Here is a 21330-nt window from a genome sequence, read left to right on the forward strand (position 1 = left end):
CGGTGCACTTTATCCTCTCCCTCTTGGACGGAAAATGGTGGCTGGTGGATGAACTAGTTGCCCACTTTTATCCGGACTGCGTTTTTGATTTGTTCCACAGCGAAGCGCGCTTGGTGAGTGTCCCTGACTGTTGCAGTGTGTCTCCTGTTTTGATCCACAGGTAGGACAGGGTTTCTCGCTTCATTTGGAGTTTTTTTCCATGTAACTTCCAGGATACAGGGCATTCTACACGTGGAATGATCGAGCGCTGCAGCCATTACGCGCGCTTCCATCAACTTAAACACAGCAGTGCGCTTGGATTCTTTAGTGCAATTGTTAGCATTATGACTCCTAAAATAAGCAGATTACAAAAAACAAAAAAACAAAAAAGCAAAACTGGTTGCACCCTTTATATTTTGATTTAAATACGCGAGTGCCCTTGTTGCTGGCCCATAGTGATCAAATCCATTCTTTAAGCCTGTGCCTTCAAGGATTGTGTGCATCAGACAGGGCTCACAGATGTCTTGGAAAACCTGGAAAGCCTGGGAAATAATTGTCCTGTTTTTAGACATGGAAAATGAGAAAAAATGTACATTTTGGCCCTGAAAATGCCTCCACATTTGCAGTAGTACTGGGCAGCAGAATAATGGACTTTTACTGTCATCTATTAGGGCTGCTGGGATTTTGAAAAACCTCTTCAAAAAATCCATCAAAATGCAGGAAATTACACATATTTAGCACAAAATGTCTTGGGGCAGGACCCACAAAGCCCCTTTCTTCTTACCTGCTTGATGGGACCCCAGTGTCTCATAGGTCTCCCTTATTTTCTTGTGTTATAAGTGCAACACTAGATATGCAGAGAATGAGTCTTCAGCCCTTACTTGTTTATTTTAAGGTAATAATTGGGTTCACGTGTGTTCTCCATCTACTTTGAGTTCCACCAGAAGCAATTTTTTGATCATCTACATAAGAAAATACAGCCTGTTTGGTGTTGGTGTTGAACTAATTTCTATTAATTAGGAACTTTGGGTACAGCCACAGTCTGAGAGCACATCTTTATTATGAAAACTGTATAAAAAGGAAGTAATATGTCTGTAGATGCCATGATTGCATAACTAAAAATGTCCTGGAAAGGTCCTGGAAAATGATTTCAAACGACATGTGGGAACCCTGATCAGATGTTCCCATTGAAATGCCACAGACTACCAGCTGAGAGCACAGATTACCTGCTTTGTCACCAGAGATGTTAGTGTGACCTTCTCATAGGCCTATTATAATCTGCTAAACATCTGTCCGGACTTTTTGTTTTTTTATGCATTGGAATAGGTCAGGAAACGAGTAATACAAATCAGAAACTCTGCAGACTTGTCATGTGCACAGTAGGTCGTTCCAATTGATGCTGCTGACTGACACCTGGAATGTGAATATTTTGACAAACCTAAAGGTGCACTGTGCAACTTTTCTGATGGCTAGAGGATGTGCCAGAAGCTTGTATCCGTAGACATGTTATTCATTTGCCTTACGTTTTGAATGTTCCACAGCTTGGCATTAAACTTATCATTATTTAGACACATTTGTCCAAACCTGGTCACACGTTATTTCTGAGCAATGAAACACCTGTAATTGAAAAACTGCAAGATTAATGCTACTGAAAACATCTCCATGGAGACTCAGTAACACAAAAATGACATATACATGTATCGTTGCAAAGATGTGAGAAACAGTGATGATCAAATGTTCTATTCAGCGTTGTCTGGAATGCTCTCGCTCCTGCACACTGTAGGTCAGCTGGTCAATAGGTTTGTTTGTGTAATGTTCCTAGGGAGGTGATCAATACTCACTCTATAACACTAAGAGTAATCAGGTCTGTTCATATAACTTCAAGAGTAGAGTTTATATCTGTTTCGCTTCAACATGTTTTTTTCTATTGTGAATCTGATACATTTTATTAAACATAGATGACACGGTGAGAACATTTAAAACCAGTTATAAAAATATCATTTGCAACAGGAATAGATGCTCTTTAGTCATAGTTTACTGGCATTTCATTCACAATATATGAATATCTTTATGCAGACAAGCCTATGTGAGCCTACAGCGAATGGATGAACAACTGTGAGAAAATATGACATTTTTTTTGTCCGGTTGAGTTTATTTTTGCTTTTTTAGATTCAGTTCTTGATGCACAAGTATTTGAGAGCTTAAATGAACTGCTAACTAATAAATAACCCCATGCACTTCTGAAAATGTTTGTGTAGATCTAAAAACTACAGGGATAGTAGGATTTACCTCACTGAGACAGGATATATCAGTGCAGATACTACTCAGTAAAGACTAGTATCAAAATATACTAATTTGAACAAGTATCTTTACTAGATCCCATAAATAGGAAGCAATTTGACATTTTCAAATCCCTAGTATCAAAATGGAGTTTGAAATATTGGTATCATAACAACATAACTTACATAACTGCATCATTGCCAATTCTTGTGACACTGCTTCAAACTTATTAACCTGAATGCTTTCCGAGCCAAAACCCTACCTCACATCTTAAACTCTTATAGCCTGAAAACTCCGCTTCTTTGCGCATAAGCTTCTCACTCTTTTTGATACCGAATCTATTCACACACTATGCGTTCAGAGGATTTTGAACACGTCTTTGAAAATCCTCTCCCACGATGCACCTCACCTCCTCTGCGTTGTCAGGTCAGTGCCATCATGTACTCCCTTAATGCCTGTCTTTTGGTGCTGTTTCTTTGGTGCAACAGCAGTAAAGGCGGGGGGGCAGGGCTGAACGATCTGGGAAAACGTATCTAACAGTAATTGCGATTTTTCTGGTGAGGGTGATCAGATTAGCGATGTATAAAGTTCAAAATAAGACAGGATGTTTTGTTGTATTGAGGAAATGATGGTGCATAAAAATTACAGCGTTTGTCCTTTCAAATTGCGATTTCGATTGATTGGATTAAAGAGTACATTCTGGCTCTATTTGCTTTGTCGATATAAGTAGAATCATCTATATTTAATGTCAAGGAGACTGCGGCGTATTCTTTTTGGGAGTTATTGATCCATATGGCTGTTCTTTGTTGAATGTCACCGTGGCGACTTTACAGTACAAAAAGTAAGAAGGTTTTCATTACATAACATGATTCAGTTGAGTTAGTAAAGAAATGGGGGATGGCCAAATTTGAATTTAATTTTGTGAGTGCAGTTGCTTTCTTCTTCAATACTTTACGAAGATGTGTGTCTGGTCACCGTGAATCTTCCCGAGTTCAGATGGACTTAATTTACAGGTGGATTAGCCAATCAGGGACGCGCCAATCAGGGGCCGTCCATATCAAAACAAATATGGCTGCTTATGAATCAGTGAGCTCCTTCGTTTTACATGTGTCACTGAAAAAGACAAAAGAAATAAAATAAAATAATAATTGTTATCCTCTGATTGATCAATCTTGATTTTCGATTTGATTTGATTTACTCCTTTTTTAATGGCAGTAAGTATTGATTTAATAATAAAATAATCACATTTTCTTTGAACTTTGCTCCAAACCCTGTGTTTTTCCTGTCAGATGATGGGCTGTAGACATCTCAAATCAAGAATCCCATCCATATCATTGACAATTAGACATAACTGATTCACAATTTCTTGATTTGTTGCTCGTTGTTCTGCCCTTAATCTGATTGCATGGTCTGACTCATATCCATCTGAGAGATACAGAGACATATCATTCTGAATTCGCCAAGTGAGCATAAATATCCTGTTGGTTCGCCTCACTTCAACTTACCTCCCACTTAACTGATGATTGATGAAGTCCAGACCAAATAAGCTATAAACATGCTAAATGTGATAAATACATAAAAAAAAACACATAATTGACAAAGTTATGCAATGTAATACAAGTCATGACATGTGTTAATGATAGAGAAAGAATACCTCACATGCATGTTTATACCAGAACATTTAATGCTACATCACATGACTGCATAAGGCTAAGGACTAACCGCAGCAAAACTGAGACGGGAAAGAGGCTTTTAGCTGTTTTGGCTTTCACAAAAATGGGATACACTCCAAGGAAAAGCAAAACTGGATATGTTGGTGACACAATCGCAGTTTAATAATCTGAAACAAAGTACTTTTATACACACATTACAAGACATGTCAGCGTCTCCTGAGATATGCACTGTGGATGCAAAAGCTGTGACATACTTCCATCTAGAACTAAACCATTCTCGCTGGTGTATTGTTAGATGGGAGTAGCTTCAGAGGGTCAGACTGCTCTGTAGGAAATGCCTGCTGTAACAGTGTGTGTCATATTCTCTTAACAGTGGCAGTGACCCACACTGACACGACCCATATTGGACTATTGTAACCGCACTCACTGTATGTCCCTGCACGTGTGTGTGAAGAAAGTATATATTTCAGTGGTTGCAGTGATTCTTCGAGTGATCTCTAACAGTGGATCAGTGGTTAAAGCGCTTGACCCAAACTCAAAAGGTTGGTGGTTCAAGCCCTGCATGCCCTATACTTAAGCGAGACAGTTTGACACGTAAAATGTGTGTGTGTTGGTGGTGGTCAGAGGAGATGACACAGATTAAGAGTCTTGTTTCTGTCAGTCTACCCACAGTATTTGAAGTGAACTTTTTATGTATAAGGTTGTGAAGCAACTTTGAGCATCTGAAAAAGCACTTTATAAGACAAGTTCATCAGTAGTAGTAGTAATAGTTTGACATTTGGCAGTTCAATACTAGTTGCCAATATAAATACTGCCTTTGTGTCTTTCATTTAACCTTTATTTATCCAGGAACCAGTTCTTATTTACAACGAAAATGGTCAAGAGGCACTGGCGCAATGCATAATATAACATCAAATCTTTGACTCATTACAAGAATATTTACAAGAGTATAAAAGTGACACTAGAGTCAGGTGCACTCATCAGAAGCTGCATCTCTTAAGCAGGATTTCAATGCCGATAAAGTGATCAACAGGGCAAAACATTTATACATTAATTTGTTATTGTTAAACAGGATAAATACACTGGAAATTGCAGAAATATTTGCAGTGCACTACATTTTAAAGAACAATTCAGCGGATGAAAGAAGTGCTTCTTATCGTATGCAGGTGTACAGTATCTTACCATGACTATTTTTATTTTTACGACAACCTTTATTTAAAAAAAAATGCTAATCTGTGCACCAATTGTAGAATAAATATCACCAGAATGACACTATTTGGTTGCTTGAACATTGTAAATATCTGAACATACTCTAAAATACACAGCTTCGTATTGGTTTTGTCAATTTAATCATGTGACTACTAGTTCAGGTCACGTACAGTGTATTGTTCCACTGTTGTAACTGTCAAATGACTCGGTAGAGAAAGACAGTACTGTATTTCCAAAAAAAACAGTATCGCTATGTCAACTGTACACAGCAACAAAGAATGCAGTATGTCGTATTCTTATATATACATATGATTTCTGACTTTAAAAAAGGACAGTATTTGACCTTAGCAGCACATATGAGGCTTTTAACCCCCTAAAAACAAAAAAACATAATTATTAATCCAGTTGTTCCTATTGTAGGAATAAATACCACCACAAAAACAAAGCTTAATGTAGTTCTTTTCAGATATTTACCTTTTACATTTATCTTTTTATATTTACCGCTACGTCTTCCAGATGAAGCAGCCGGAGAACAGAGGAGCTAGAAACCACCTGCTGTGCTACTGTATCATCATCATCTAAAGAAAAATATCCCTTAAAATCCTGTAATACAGTCTTACAGCGTTTTACTTGCCAGTATGTCTCAGTATGTAGTTGATAAGAGAGTAGAGATCAGCTGAACATGAGATCAACAACACAATCAATGATTAGCACCTTTAAACAAATAAGATGACAGCCACAGCAAGCACCAGTACTGTACTGTCCAGTACTATTGCTGGTAACCAAGTGTTGACAGAAGTTGGTTATTAGCTCTAATGTTTTAACATCTTACTTGCAAATTAGCTTTTTGCAATGGAGAGATAAAGTCACAGCCACATGTTCATTTGATGAGTGCCATCTTTGGTTCCTTGTTTTTCTCCAAAAATCTCTGTGTGAATCCAGGGAAGAAGACAAATGTGTTGCATGATCAAAAGACTAGGACAAATAAGACATGAGACAAAGGCTAAACACATCTACTCCAAGAGAACACATATTGTACTATACTGAAATTTCAAACTTGAGAATCCAGCCCAGACTTTAGGGGCATTACTTTGGATAATATAAGGTAATCTATAGTTTTAAACGGATAACTACTGTTGAAAATGTGTGTATTTTTACAGTGTATGGCCTCCAATAACACTGCGTCAAAGCCTGAAGAGCCAACATCAACATCAGTCTACATGACACTGCAACATTGTTGAATAGTTGAAACTATGTGAGAAATCCTCCCACTCCCATCACCATACGTCATTACACAAGAACTTCCATGAAAGTCAAACAATATTACACGCCCTTTTCATTTGGCCTTCATCATTTCCAGGTTGGACGTCTTTAATCCTGCTGCGATAAGGATTTTAATTAAAAGAGTAACCCCTATGCTCCTCGCGCCCAGGCCATTACATGCACATAAGCTAATTTGCAAAGGCTAAAAGTATGTGTAATTATTTGATGGTGCATGGGCCAGGAGCAGCTAGGGGACACTTAATTCTGCTTGAGTAGATGGTTAATATTTTGATGCTAGTTGGAGCAGCCATTACACTGACAGGCAGGGCTGGATCACAGTTTTTCGCAGAAAGCAGGCATTATGTCAGAACAGCACAATTGATGATCGACAGATGATGGCATGGTAGCACACGCTCCCCTGTTGCCAGAAATAGCCAAAGAACTGGGGTTGCTCAGTTCATCCTGTCTTCAGTGTGCAGCTATGGTGCACTATTCAGGCCTTTTGCTTTGAGTAACACATTATTATTACTATTTTATTTTGTAGTACACATTTTAGTAAACAGCAAGCAAACTTAAAGACTCAGTTCTGCCAATAACCGATATGAACTAATACTAGCGCATTGTTTTAGATTTGTTTTTTCCTCAAAACACTAATAATCGATCACAAAACTATATTCTGCAAGAATTGTGGTGGTGGTGTATCGCCTTTTTTCTGTCCTGTGGTGTGACATGCCTTTGTAGCAAAATATAAAAATGATTTTGAAAAACAAATCAGCTCTACAACAATTGTAAGGAAGCCATTTCATAAACATTACATCATTTTTATGTAACTCTTTTCATTTTAGACATTTGAACCTTTCCTGGGGTGTGACTTTTCTTGTCACCCCACTGGAAATTTACCATGTTAAAAACTTCTAATAAATGACTTTATGCATCTATACTGCTACTTTAATAATTAGGCCCGAGCCCCACAGGGCGTAGGGTGTATTGCTTTCCCATGCACTCATCGTTGCCAAATGTTTCCTTTCCTTCACCCCCTGCCCGGACTCCAGTATCCAAGCAACCCATGCCATAGGCATGGGACATGCATATTTGTTCTTGCTAACATGTCATCGTCAAAACTGAGTCAATGGGCAAAGCCCCACCCTTAGGGGGTGCCAGGTCGGCCAAGTATGAAGTGCAGCCCGCGAGGGCCATTTGATGCCGCTTGTGGCTTTAATTGTATAATTATTATTATTATTTTTTTTTACAATTAGAGTTGTATTTTTCTTAGGAAATAGAGCTGTCACACCACAGGACATCACATTGGCACACTTTCAAAGTTTTTTCAAAAAAGTTGGATTTTACAAAAGTGAGAAAATGATCATTATTTCTTTCTCCTAACTGTCTTTTTAAATTTGTGGTTTTTCATGTCACACCACAGGGCGTCCCTCATTAGGCCAACACCTTTATGAACTGCCTCTGACACAAGAGACTCATTCTGGTTATTTAAAGAAAAGTGTCAGTCACATCGCAGATGTTTTAGTGTTTCTTGTTGAAATACCAAAAAACAAGTTCATTCTAAAACAATGTGTAATTTATAGAATACACATTTGTGCACAGTTGAGAACATTTTGAATAAAGAAAAATTTAGAAAATCCTTTAAAGTGATAACACCAAAAATGGGCATCAAGTACCCATCAATAGAAGTTATAATAATAATTAGTGTTGTGGGACAGTGATTTTCCTGGATTGGAGCCAATGCTATATATCAGTACCATATCATATTGTATTGGTGCATGATGTATCCCATATGAGAGAATAAACTCTCTCATATGGGATACAATTTGAGTTCAGATAGAATTGAATCAATTACAGGGATTGACTCAGGTAGCACACTGAAACGTGCATGAATGAGGCAAAAATACTGTTGTATAGACTTACACAAACATGTTCTGAAATACCTGGTATTCTGGTATTAGTTTAATAGTTCATCTTTGTATGTATTTGTTGTGGGAAAAGAATAAAGACATTTAAATATTCCAATTTTGCTTGACATATGTCTTTAAAAATACCTAGACAACCATTAGAGTCAGTGAACAGGTTAATGCTTTATACCCATCAGATCTGGTTTTAATCTGCACCCGCTTCCAAAACACTGAGCGCTTTACCTTAATCCCCAATCGAAAAGTTTCCTTCATTAAAGAGCCAAGACAGCAGATAAAGCCTATTTCCCACTGATATCAAGCCAATTGAGGCTATTTAAGGTGATGGAGTTTTCAGTGGGTTGGATCTCTCTGGTCGTCTGCTCCAACTCAATACTGCTGCCAGTTTGAGCATTTAGCATTAGCCTTCCTGAATTAACTTGTTTATGTTCTTTAGATTTACCCTGATTAACTTGGTTTACTTAGAAGTTGCTCGAAGTTGTTAGAAAGCTTTATTTAGCCTATGGCATTTAGATTTTGATACAGCTCAAGATCTTTCTAAAGCTTTTCAGGAAAGGTTTATTTCTGTCCTGTCTTTTTTAGTTTTGATACTTACTCAAATGAGAATCTAGTTTGTATCAGATTTTTATAAATACAAACACACACATATATAATCTATTTTATTAATGTATGTATAATAATAATTTTGAAAATAATACCATCATAATAATTGCTTGTACTATTATTGTCTTTTTTATTTACATAATTTTACCATATTTATTTGGTGTGTGTTTGTGAATCATTACAGTATAATATTTTTGTTTAAGAGAAAACATCACTTAGTCAAACATGCTTGGGTGCTCGCTTCCTAGTTCGTCCAGAGCAGGTGCTGCATGTTCCATGGACACGGGCTCCAGATAATCTCTTCCAATTATCTAGTTGAAAACAATTTGGTTAATAAGGAGGGATAAAAAGGCAAGTGTAATGAGCTTTTGTGTCATTTCAGAGTCCACTCCCTCAGCTTTTCCCTCAGAATGGCTAAAGTTGGTCTGAGCTAAAAGTTGACACATTTTCACAGATAGTGTTCTCCCTCAGCCCAGACGTTTTTCACCACAGCTGCTGTATGAGAGCACGAGCGGAGCCGCAGTCGGGCCAACATGAGTCTGGGACGTTACAACTCATCTTGTGCATTTTCTGTGGAGTGTGTGATTTGCATCTGATTTTTGATACTTTTGACAACCCCAGTTTGGATCAACCACCAACATACTGAGACTGAGAATTTTGCAATAAAATGTATGAACTTCCATACTAAGACAGGCTAAATCACTATATGGATATGCACCAGACAGGCATACTGTGTAGAAAATATTATTGTTTCTTTCAGTAGATCCTGTTCACTTCAGCTGAACATCTTGGCTCCTTTGTTTTTCTTTGGAACACGCCACAAGTTGTGAGCCATATTTTCTTTGTTGCAGTTGACAGCAGATTGGAGGAAGTAGGTCTATTAATTGTTGCCATGGTTTTCTGACTTAGACTGAGAGTTTGTTTGTCCTTCATATTGTTTATACCCACATAACTGGAACATAAGGTTTTCCACTCTAGGCTGACTTCAAATGTCAGTCCTGGATGAGAAGGTGCTACTAATGAATTTTACTATCAGGATTTCAGTTCTCAATTCAATCACAGAAATGTAATTACGCCTGGGTTTGTATCGCTGTAATTGCAACTTTTTCAACTTGGATTTATAAATGTATCTGCACAAATATGAGATCAGTTTTCATCAAATAAAAGCAGTGTAGAGTTTGAGAAATCCTGTGTTACGAGATACACTCAACCTCTTCTGTAGCTTACATAAATTTGCAATATGTAATAAATGTAGGTGCATTTTCTGATCGGAAAATTGAATGTTGACTCCCAGACTTTTTTTTTAAGTCCCTGAAGGAGGACTTAAAAGGACAAATAGGGTGTCTGATCAGCCTAAGTAAAAGCCATGTTAGAGTGGTTAGAAGATTTCTTAGAAGAGTCCATTATGTTTGACCTGCATGCGAGTTACAAATGCTAATCATTGATGGATTTTTTTGTATTTATCTGTACAAATCCAGGATTACAGGTAGCTCCAAGTATAAAAATATTACTTTAACTACTACAAATCAAGCTGCTGTCTTAGATGTACCACCTAATGTCTTTGTATTACCATTTTGTGCATATCTCGCTGCAGCAAAGCCAAATTTACCTTTTAAAATGTTCTGATATTTGAGCAGTTTAGTTGCAAATGTAAACTCCAAAGTATACGCATAGATCCGATATGGCCACAGGTGGTGTATTGGTAACGTGGCAAAGCTACTAAGTTCCATGGGTAGCAGCCTCATAGAGTTGTTGTTTGTTCAATTTGTTGTGGTTCATCCATGCAATCTCTGACAAACAAGGGCACTACTAAAGCAGCCAGACACAGACCTAACTAATCCTAGTCACGTACAATAGAAAAACAGTCATTTGGAATCAAGTCATTCACCTATTTAGCATTTCTTTATGTCTCCACATTGTCGTTATTGTTAAATATTTGGATTACTACCATGCCACTTTGACAATAAAACAGAACATTTCTAAAACTAAAAGCTCGTCGTTCATCCATTATTCGCCTGTATTGATCAGTGACCTATACAAGTTCTTCAGATCCGTCACTTAAAAATCACATCGACCTTTAGCGTGACCTATAGCTCGCTGCAGTTTGGCTACTTTTATCTCCCTGCCGTTAATGACCACTTGTCCAGTCCTCACCTGTTGTGGAGGATCAGACGGATATTTCAGACGGACGAGAGACGGACCTTGTGTAACCTAATGGTTGCACAAGGGGAGCTGTTTTTAACCTTCATGCGTGCTTCACCTTTTCAAACATACTTTTCAAAAAGCATAAGTGACTCTTTTCCACCGTGTCTTGGCTAGATAGAGGTCTTATATTTAGCGCTTTGGTCCAAATTGAAATATTTTTCACTACAATTATAGAAAGATGGATAACTTTGCCACTACTTCGTAATAGTAATCTTTTAAACACAAAAAACTCAAATCTGGACTCTTAAAGCTTATTATGTTTGTGCTTTTGGTCGAAATCAACCAATATATTTTTGTTTTTTTTTGTTTTTTCATGGCTGATCCCATATCCCAACGATTGCAACCAGTGACCAATAAGCTCTGCAGATTTTTTTATGCCAATATGTAGGGCCGATTTTGATTATTTTCCCCAAATTTTACCATTTAAATTTTGCTATACATTTCCCTTTTTTAGCCCTTTTTTAACGCAAACCTATAAGAGAGCTGTGTAATCATGTTTTGTGCAGCTAGCTCTTCACTAAAGTGTTAATATAAAGCTTTGTGTGTATTTTTAGGCATCAGATTGATCAAAACAAATTATCGGCCTTTGCTGGAGAATTAATGCCGATAGCCGATATGCTAAAAAGTCGAATAGACCCAATATATCGGCCAACCAAAATATCAGTCTGTCTGTAGCTTTTGGGCAGGACACTTCATCCATGCACCTGCCAGCATTATTTTTTTATGATGATGATGATGACAAAGAAGAATTGTGATTGTAATTAGATTTGCAATATGTAGGATTGTAGGATGTAGGAGAACAAAAAGTAGGATTCTGCTCCGAGTGCACACTGTAAACAACTCCAGGAGCATTAACATTTGACAGAAGACTGAAATACGAATTGAAACGGGATTGTCATGAATTTCAGAACATGTTTATAGAGGTCTAAACAATATTTCCCTTTATTTAATGCAAGACAAGACAGACCAATATAGTGACAAGTGCTGATAAGACATACCAAGACATAACGTGGTTTGCAGACGTAACAGCTGTTTACAATTGTATGTGACAAGTCTGTGTTGTGTTGTGTGTGTGTATCTTTGCATGTGATACTGACAATATTTCTCTAAAAACACATTATTTGTTTTTTTGCAGAGGACGTCCTATTATCTAAATAACTGCAGCGTTTGTGATTTGATAACTACAGCAATTCAATTCACGATTTTTATTACACAGTTATTGGCAGCCACACTTCCTTCAGTCTGCCCCAGGGACGGCTGTGACTCAAGTTAAGATGAAGCTTACCATTCCTGGGTGAGACTGAAAATAATGAAAATAATGCAATAGCGTCTCTCAACAAACTGCAATAGAAAGTGTATCGAATTGATTAAACAGTTTGTCATGGTCACAGATGTCTGCTTAGATTCCGTAATTACAGTGTGGGATTGCTTCGAGTTAGAATTTGCGATGGTTCTTCTTCTTTAAAGGTGCACTATGTAACTTTTCCACCTGCTTGTCTCCATAGTTTAGGATTATAACTACTTTTTAGATATTTTTACTTTGCTTTCATTCAACTGCAGGTAGAAAAATCTCAAAAAAGATCCAATTTTACAGTGAGTGTGGTTGGCCCTCCACAGATCTGACCTGTGATTGCAACTGCTGGTGTCCATGGGGAAGTGTAATGTCATACTGTGGAACATTCCTGGCAACGTATTGTGTTCCACTGTAGTTACTTTTAATGGCAACTATAATGTCAAGAATTTTAATAAGGAACTGAGATGTAAAAAAAATCCATTACAAATCCATTAATTTTCCATTATTCTGCTGTACAAGACAAACAAACATCACACATACAAAAGATGAATACTCAGTTCCACCTCTCCATCCTCCATCTCCTCTCCTTTATGGAAACCCCTTATTTTATGAAACCCCACTGCTATTTGTCACTGTCGCCCGGGCCAGAATCTCCAACTGATTAGACGCTGCACTTCTGTTAAGACAAAAGCTGCGTTGTCATTTCCAATTCTCGCCACAAAACAGTGAACTTTTCCACGAATCCCTGCCACACAATAGAATCAGATGCTTCACGCTCTACCGCCGGTCTAATTACAGTGGAATTCAGCGTGCGATTAACACACTTTGAAAGACTTAGAAGTATGTCGGGAGTTTGAAGTTGGCTATCAGCAAATGAAAAATCGATTTATGGTCCAATATATCAAACCTGGAACAATATATTTTGGGGGTCAATATGTATCGTTGGTACTTTTTCTTTGCAAAATTGGGAGATTGTTGTTATTTTTGTTGTAATGCAATATGATTTGAGCTGTACAGGGGAGAATAAATCACTTCTGTGACTAATTATTGCTTCATTATGGCCTTGTAATGACACTGCTTATTTAAAAATGTTTTTATTTGGATTATCTTGCTGTATTTTAATTGTATCAGTGGTACAAAATAGTTGCAATCGCTCATTTATCGCACAATAAGGTTGGTGTTTAAACATAGTAAGACACCATTGAGACAAGATTGCATGGAAAGTCAGAAGATATCTCTCTATAACTGCACAAAATGAGTTTTTTACATTGGTTTGGACTGTAGGAAACATACTGCATTGGACATGGGGACATTTTATTATATTTAACTGCTAATGTCAAAGATGAACTGTTAGTCTTATAATGTAATTGTCTTGAAATGTGTATTTTATTGTGTGTTCACCTGTCCAGGGACTGCACATGGAAAGCAGCAGTAGATATATCTGGCACAAATCAATATAAATACACTCACTGGTGATCGTTCATTTCGCACAACTGAGTGAGTGTAGTGCTTCTTTCATTGATTCAGCAGAAGTACACAATATTTTCAGTGCACTGTGATATTTTTTTTTTCCTTTAATTTTTCCTCATAAGCAGCCATATTTGTTTTGATACAGATGGAGCAGGCATGTCCCATCTGAACTCTGGCAGATACAACAGGTGATCAGACTCACATCTCCAAGTAGTTAACAGGTGTTTTCTGGATCTCGGGCAATAGACAAGATATTTTGATATCTACAGCTGATATATCTTATAAATAATGGAAGCTCTTGTGTTTTTCTAATTGCAGCCTTTCTAACAGATTTGGTTTATGTGGTCAGTCTGATTTCTGTTATTCTTCTACACATACTATATGTAAATATTGTTAGTTCTGGCTCATGATGGATTGATTCAGACAAGTTGGCATAGTAACTGAAGAGATGAATGAGACATGCTTCTGGTTTAGTGGTGTTCATTTCAAGATAGAAGCACTTTTGCAAAGTTCAAAGTTACGCAATATCAGATTTTGTTTTATTTAAGTACAGAGCCGGATCCCTTCCTGTCCTGTTATTTTTGTCACTCTTGTCTGTCAGTCTACATGTAGTTACAACAAAACGGGGGCATGGTGTGCTCCTTAGCGTAACTATCACTTTCCAATTAAATGTGTTTGTACAATACGGCATACTGCCCTCGACCTCCCCCTCCTCCCTCGCTCATAAACACATCTGAGTGACAGCATGAGCACACTACGACAGCATGATGTTTACTACTCAATTATCTGTTGTCTTTGTCTCACGCCAAGAATTCAGCGATGTAAGGAAGCTTCTTTTGCCTTCGCCGGACGAGTGAATAACCCGTGAAATGAGCTGCAAATGCGCTTCTGTCTTTGTGCATAAATAATGAGTCATGCTAATTTATTCATACATTTGCGTGCATATTAATATGTTTAATCACCCACTGATTATTTACGCATTTATTTGAAATTTTCCAGTATTTACAGAACACAAATAACGTGATTATGAAGTGAAACTAAAGTGAAGGTTTTCTGGGCAGTGTATAGTTCGAATCACATGATAAACCGATAGTGAGCCTAGAATATTTAGGCTATAATGAGTAAATCAAAGTGCTATGTTGAAGTATTTGTTTGTAAGTCATCGTGGAGCATGTTTAGGGCTGGGATACATTAAAATGCACTGGAAAACTGTCTGAAAAATGTCTATAACATCCCAAGTTTTCTGCCTGCTTTGGATGATCATCAGAAAAGTATTCTTACCTATTTCCTCTGGTTATTGGTTCTCAGCCTCTATAAATGCCTTTGTACTTCACTGTCGGATGTGGGTATTACAGATATATTTAGTGCAGAGGCTGACAGCTTTGTGCATCATGTTTTAGAATGTTAATAATAAATAGCCCGAGTGGCACCGAAGTGACAAGGGTCTTCAAGCCAAATTTTGCTCGGGGCCCGCTGAAGGTTAGATCCGGCTCTGTTGGACAGTATAGGTCATACTGCATATTTGTGATTTCATTTCTGGATCTCAGACTGCAAATTAACATAAAAATGTGGTTCCTAAAAATATGCTCGTTCAGAATTATTTTTGAGTACATGACTCCCACACTATGGTGAAAAGTGGGCTAGCTCCCTTGGTGCTATGATAATGGCACTTAAGAAAATACAATGCTTCATTTTTGTTTTTACTTTTTTTGTTTTGGATTGCACCAGTACCAATATTACGAGGCAGGTGCTTGTACTCGACACTCAAACTGAACCTGAACCTGAAGTGAGTGAAAGAAGTTGCCATAGATATGAAACCGAATACATGTGCTAATGTTATTTATTGTGATTGTAAACCTTGTGTAGTTAGGGTGGAATGTACATAGACAGTAAAAAAAACATACATCTACTAAGATATTATTGCTCAGGTAGTTCCATTGTATGACATTTATTCATGTGTTATGCTCAAAAATATACTAAATAAAACATTCCTATGAGCAGTGTTATCTCTGCACATCTGACCTGTAACTTGGCGTTGTGGTTTTCTCCAGAGAGATATATAGATCCATAGTAGAACCATAGATTTTATAAAGAAATGGACTAAGTGAAAGTGGCGTCACCCACAGCGTTCGGCTTCAGTCAAATGAAGCTCATCGAGGCTAGTGGTTACAGGGACAAAATTTGGAGCCAAGTTCTATATTTGGAATTCCAAAAGTGAGTATCATAGCAACTAAAGAGCCAATCCAGAGTGAGGCTGTTGAAGGTAATGCTTCTTCCCATTCGCACCACTGGTTTAGCAGGAAGCGGGCAGTTAGCAACGCTGTCAATCAAAGCTGTTGCTAATGCTAGTCTGCCTTGGGGAAAGAATGATTTGTCTGCTATTAATGTAATACAAATATTGTAAGACCAAAATGATGAGGCTCACTGCAGCCGTTACAGAGAGGGGGGTGACAGTTTTTCAATGGAAAGTGAACTGAGCCGATGGAGCCACTTCCTATTTGGAACACAACAGCTACAGGTTCATTTATATACACAGTCTAGAGTAGAACATTCTATATGCAAAATAATAACAATACTGAGACAAGCTCCCCCAGAAAAGTTAGAGTGCACCTTTAATAAAGCCTTTTGTAAAAATAAAAATTGCTCTCAAAATGCAAAATCAACAGTTTAAAAATATACCATATATTAAAAATGCTCCAGCTACCAGACTTAAGCCCAAAATACTTCACAGTTGGAGCGCAAGAAATCCCACATTTTCTCGTCGGTGTCGGTGAAATCCTCTTTATCCTCATGGCTCCTAATCACTACAGCGACGCAGGAGGCTGACACTAGTTCAGTCTGGCAGAATGTCTATGTGAAACGCGAGGGCCCTACGGCAAGCTGGCCTCAGTGCACGTGCTCACTCCCATGATGCATCAGTGTTGACATGACAGTCTAGTTTTGCCGCCGCCCACGGTTCTCGCTCCCTAAAAACACCAGTGAAGCAGTGAAATATTGATTCAAAGGGAGCACACTTGTCCGCCCCTTGACAGACCGGGAATATGTAGGGCATATTTGTGGGATTTATGTATATAGGACGCACCAGAGTTCAATTTAAGTGCTACAGCCTATAGGGGGCTTAGACTTAAACATGGCTGTAGCAGAATATCAGAATATACATACGTCATTTGAATAACAATGTCAGCTATGTGCATTTATGAGATGTGGGCAGGAAACTGTGATCAGAACTGCCTTTTGGATGAAACAAAACAATGCAATCCCTACAAGCTTAAACATATCATAAAAGTCTATGAGGCAGCAATTTCATATTATAGCATTATCCATTATGGAGTGACTTAACAGAGGATGACAGTAGCCCACTAGCACAAACATTTTAGGGTGATTCCCACTTGTAATCATTGTGTCCATGACCAAGACACTTCACCCACATTGCCTTGTGTGAATGTGGTGAGTGATTGGTGGTCAGAGGGGCAGGTCGTGCTGATTGACAGCCTCACTTCTGCCCCAAGGCATCTGTGGCTACAAATAGCATATTATCAAAAATAATTACAGTGTAAAGACACGCCTGTAAAGCACATTACAAGTGCACATCATCATCCATATATTTTATGACAATGGTGGAACAGGTGTATGTTTTTATTAAGTGTATACATTTATAGCTTTGTAAGACAAGATGATAAAAGACATAACTCGTACATAACTCACAAGGTCTCACTGATAATATTCTATTTTTGTTGATTAATACTAAAGCTAAAATTCCAAAGTTATAGCTAACTTTTCTGGAGAGGGGTCTGCCACCTGCTTGTTTACAAGAAGACACCTTGAAAAACATGCAGTTTTACAGTGAGCAGGGTTGCCTCATTAGACCTGACCTGTAACTTGGCCTGCTGGCATAGTGCCATACTGTGGAAAATTCAAGGCAAAGCGAAAATCTCCATGGAGACAACGAAGTGGTGGATTCTTCACCAGAAAAGGTATTGTTAGTTATTTGATGCAGAGTCAGTTTGTGCATAGTTTGCAGCAGCTATAACACTGTTAATTCTAAATAAACAAGTCATTATACAAGTCCAGCGGGGATTTTTTTTGCTAAATATGAGACAGATCAAGTGGTTCTTTACCGGGGTCAACAACAGCAACCTCACGTCAGTGATTTACAGCAATTAGCACACTTGATGGAGCTTTAGTGTGGCATACTAAACTATGGCAAGCACACAGGGATCAAATTAGACGTGTTTACAAAGTGTCTGAATGAAATGACACTTTAAATGCATGCACAACAACAGTAGGTCAAGCATCAGGTACCTTCCCATTAGTGTTTTCCAACACAATTTTTCCCCCTATTTGATACCGATACATGGCCTTAGTGTACTTGCCTATACCGCTAAGTCTACTCAATTTTATTACAATACAAGAGCAAAAAATAAAAGCAATAAATTTGATAACATGGGATTACACTGGAAGACTAAAGTGTTAGAGTCAAATGTATAATGGTGTTGATGATAAGTAAAGCAGTGATGCCTGTAAAAAGATGCTTATCCTCGGAGTACTGATAATTATGCAAAGTAAACAAAGTCTGTGATAGTGCTGTGGTTTCACTGTACTTATTTTAATAGGTTTAATGTCCACACCAACGTCTTTTCTGTCATTATCAGCATTTTAAGTGTCTGCAGAGCCTCCATAGTCTGCATTTAACCTGCTCAGGGCATTAGCGATAGCAGTAACCACAGACATCAACATCAGCAGTGTTCACATCTTCGTCCTTCTTCTGGAAACACAAAGTGGTATCGGATCAGTGATTTCGTCCGAGTACTAGCCCATACAATACCTGAAAAGTGTGCAGTATCTGTTCTGATGCCAATACTGGTATCGGCAAAAGCTCTAACATACTTCTCATTTGCTATGAGTAGGTGGATTCTGAAGACTCCCGGTAATTTGCAAGAATATATATTGCAAAGGTTATATTGAACTTCAATGTACACGGTGGAACGTTTCTGAGGGAAAGGGAGTCCAACACCAGCTCTCCACAGATCTGTCCTATAACTTGGCCTGATGGTGTCATTTTCCTGTCTCCAAGAAGATTTAAGTTTGGCAATCCATATAAATCAAATCGAGGTCCAGATTCAGTTATTTCTAATCGTCCTGGATCATGTTGTGTATGGTTAATGAAGAAGCCTATAGCTAATCCACTGTAAATATTTAAATCCTTTTATTTTTATTTTTAAAGAGTGCTAAATAAAATGTAGGGCTGCAGTTGACAAATTAAATCCTTTCAACTCAAGACATGTCCTGCCTGTCCATTTGTCAACTAAAAAAGGGGTGTGGCAAAAGCTTTCAAAACTACTGCGCATCTCTGTATCTGACCTAAACTGCACTCAAAAGTCTATACCTGCACGGGAATTCAGGCAAAAACAACTATTTCTGCAGAAAAAAGTACTAGGAAACTAAGTATATAAAGAAAGATTAAACTTGTCAGTTTAGTTTGATCTGCCTTTTTACATTTAAGACCAAGTACAAAATCTTGAGCTAACTTATCCTTTCTGCTGTCTCATATAATCCCAATAAAACGATTAGTTGAATACTACAATTTCAGTTGATTAACACTGACCGATTTACCGATTAATCCACTAAAGGTCTACAGCCCTAATAGAATCTAATTGAAAACCGTCATCGATCAATACGTGATTCATGGTTTTTTGGCTAGTCCTAATGGAGATAGATTATCCATTATTGCCCCTCTGTTGAACATTCTACACACATCTCCATGGAGACACACATAGTGCACCTTTCATCAGGATAAAAACACTTTTCTAGCTAATGATGATCTAACCAGGTTTAGAGGAGCAGCTGAAGTGGCTTGGGCATCTGTTCCGGATGCTTCTTGGATGCCTTCCTGGGGAGGTGTTACGGGCATGTCCTACTGGGAGGAGGCCCCGGGGAAGACCCAGGACATGTTGGAGGGACTATGCCTCTTGGCTGGCCTGGGAATGTCTTGGGGTTCCCCTGGAGGAGCTGGAAGAAGTCCAGGGTGAGGGAAGTCTGGGAGTTTCTGCTTTGACTGCAGCCCCCATGCCCCGGCACTGGATAAGTGCAAGAAGAGGGATGGATCATGTAGCCTACTTTGCTGTACTATTCTAGGATCTACTTCCATTATCACCTCGGTAAACATTCTCCACAGTAAGCATCTCTTCACTTCTGATTCATGAATGCAAAAAAGACCCATTCTCCCTCTCCCTCACTCACACCTTCCGATATCTTCTTTACACTTCACAGCTGAACCAAGATACACCTTTTATTATTATACAGACATGTGCTCTTCCCTGCTGTTGAATTATGCATAACGTTATGAGGTGAAACATCTTCTTTTCCATAGCGCTCATTATGTTCAAAGTGATATATTTTAGACAAAGGTGTGAGAAATAGCAATGAAATTGAAGTGTAAGAATATGTGAACAAGTCTTGGCCCGATGTGATCCTGTTCTAGTCCTGGTTTAGTTATGGTCTTTTCCAAGTTCACTTCCGGGTTTTGTCTCACTGTAGATCCCAGTTTTTCTGTTGTGTTGGTGCACACTGTGAACGCGCCTTAATGTAGCTTGAACTTTTACTAGTTACGGTACTACAATCACAAATGAACCTTGGTTGCCAGAGTCTTACCCTGCAGATAGAGGACACATACAAGCATTTTCAGTTTAAGGACAGGTCTCTTGTCTCATGTGAAAGCTTAGGACCCCCTGAATTCACTCCTTGCAGGTGTTTGGGTTTAGCTATAAAGGATTCACATCAGAGAGAGTCCTTTTAGGTTTAAACCAACTGGATTTAGTTGTAGAATCTGGCAACTAAAAGTAGCTTCTCCTGTTTTCTAATAAGATAATCATCTTGAAAAAACAAAAATAAACAACTTGATCATCATGTCCAATGTTTTTGCAATTAAGAATAAATCAGCATTACAATTATTATCAGAAAGTCTACCTTGTATCTGATCATATTTACGAAAATTTTAATTCAAATTCATCACACCATACCTTCAAATTATGCTGATCAGATTATATGTTGTTGCAGCTGATTGTATATATAATTTCGCATATATGAAAAAACAACACTTACATTATTATTACTATTATTATCTCTTATTGTACGCCACCTATCTCTTGTCCGCAGCGCAATCACAACATTATTCCACTTAAAACACACACTGATCTCAACAGTTCAAACACTATGAATAAAATCCTACTTCTTAGCCTCCCCTCCTCCACCGTACAGCTTTCCAACAATGCCCGAGTTTCCATGGCAGCTGGAGCATGTTAAGCTTTAGGATAACCATAAAAGACGGGAAAAAGTCAGCCGGGAAAGACGGGAAATAATCTCGTGGTCTATAAATAGCTCACCAATAATCCACAATGTTATTTATTCATTTCTTGTGTTTGTCATGCTA

At 38.1% G+C, this 21330-nt stretch overlaps 1 protein-coding gene across 1 annotated transcript in view; it reads left to right on the plus strand.

The window, feature by feature from the left end:
* The first annotated feature begins 2 nt into the window (after window positions 1-2).
* Window positions 3-21330, plus strand: part of LOC117378901 (cAMP-dependent protein kinase inhibitor alpha-like) — a 40758-nt gene continuing 19430 nt past the window's right edge. Inside the window, exon 1 of the mRNA XM_033975588.2 lies at window positions 3-113. The gene's annotated coding sequence lies outside the window, so the exon portion shown is untranslated. The remainder of the gene's footprint in view (window positions 114-21330) is intronic.

Source organism: Periophthalmus magnuspinnatus, chromosome 11, assembly GCF_009829125.3.
Source record: "Periophthalmus magnuspinnatus isolate fPerMag1 chromosome 11, fPerMag1.2.pri, whole genome shotgun sequence".
In the NCBI taxonomy this organism is placed as follows: Eukaryota; Metazoa; Chordata; class Actinopteri; order Gobiiformes; family Gobiidae; genus Periophthalmus; species Periophthalmus magnuspinnatus.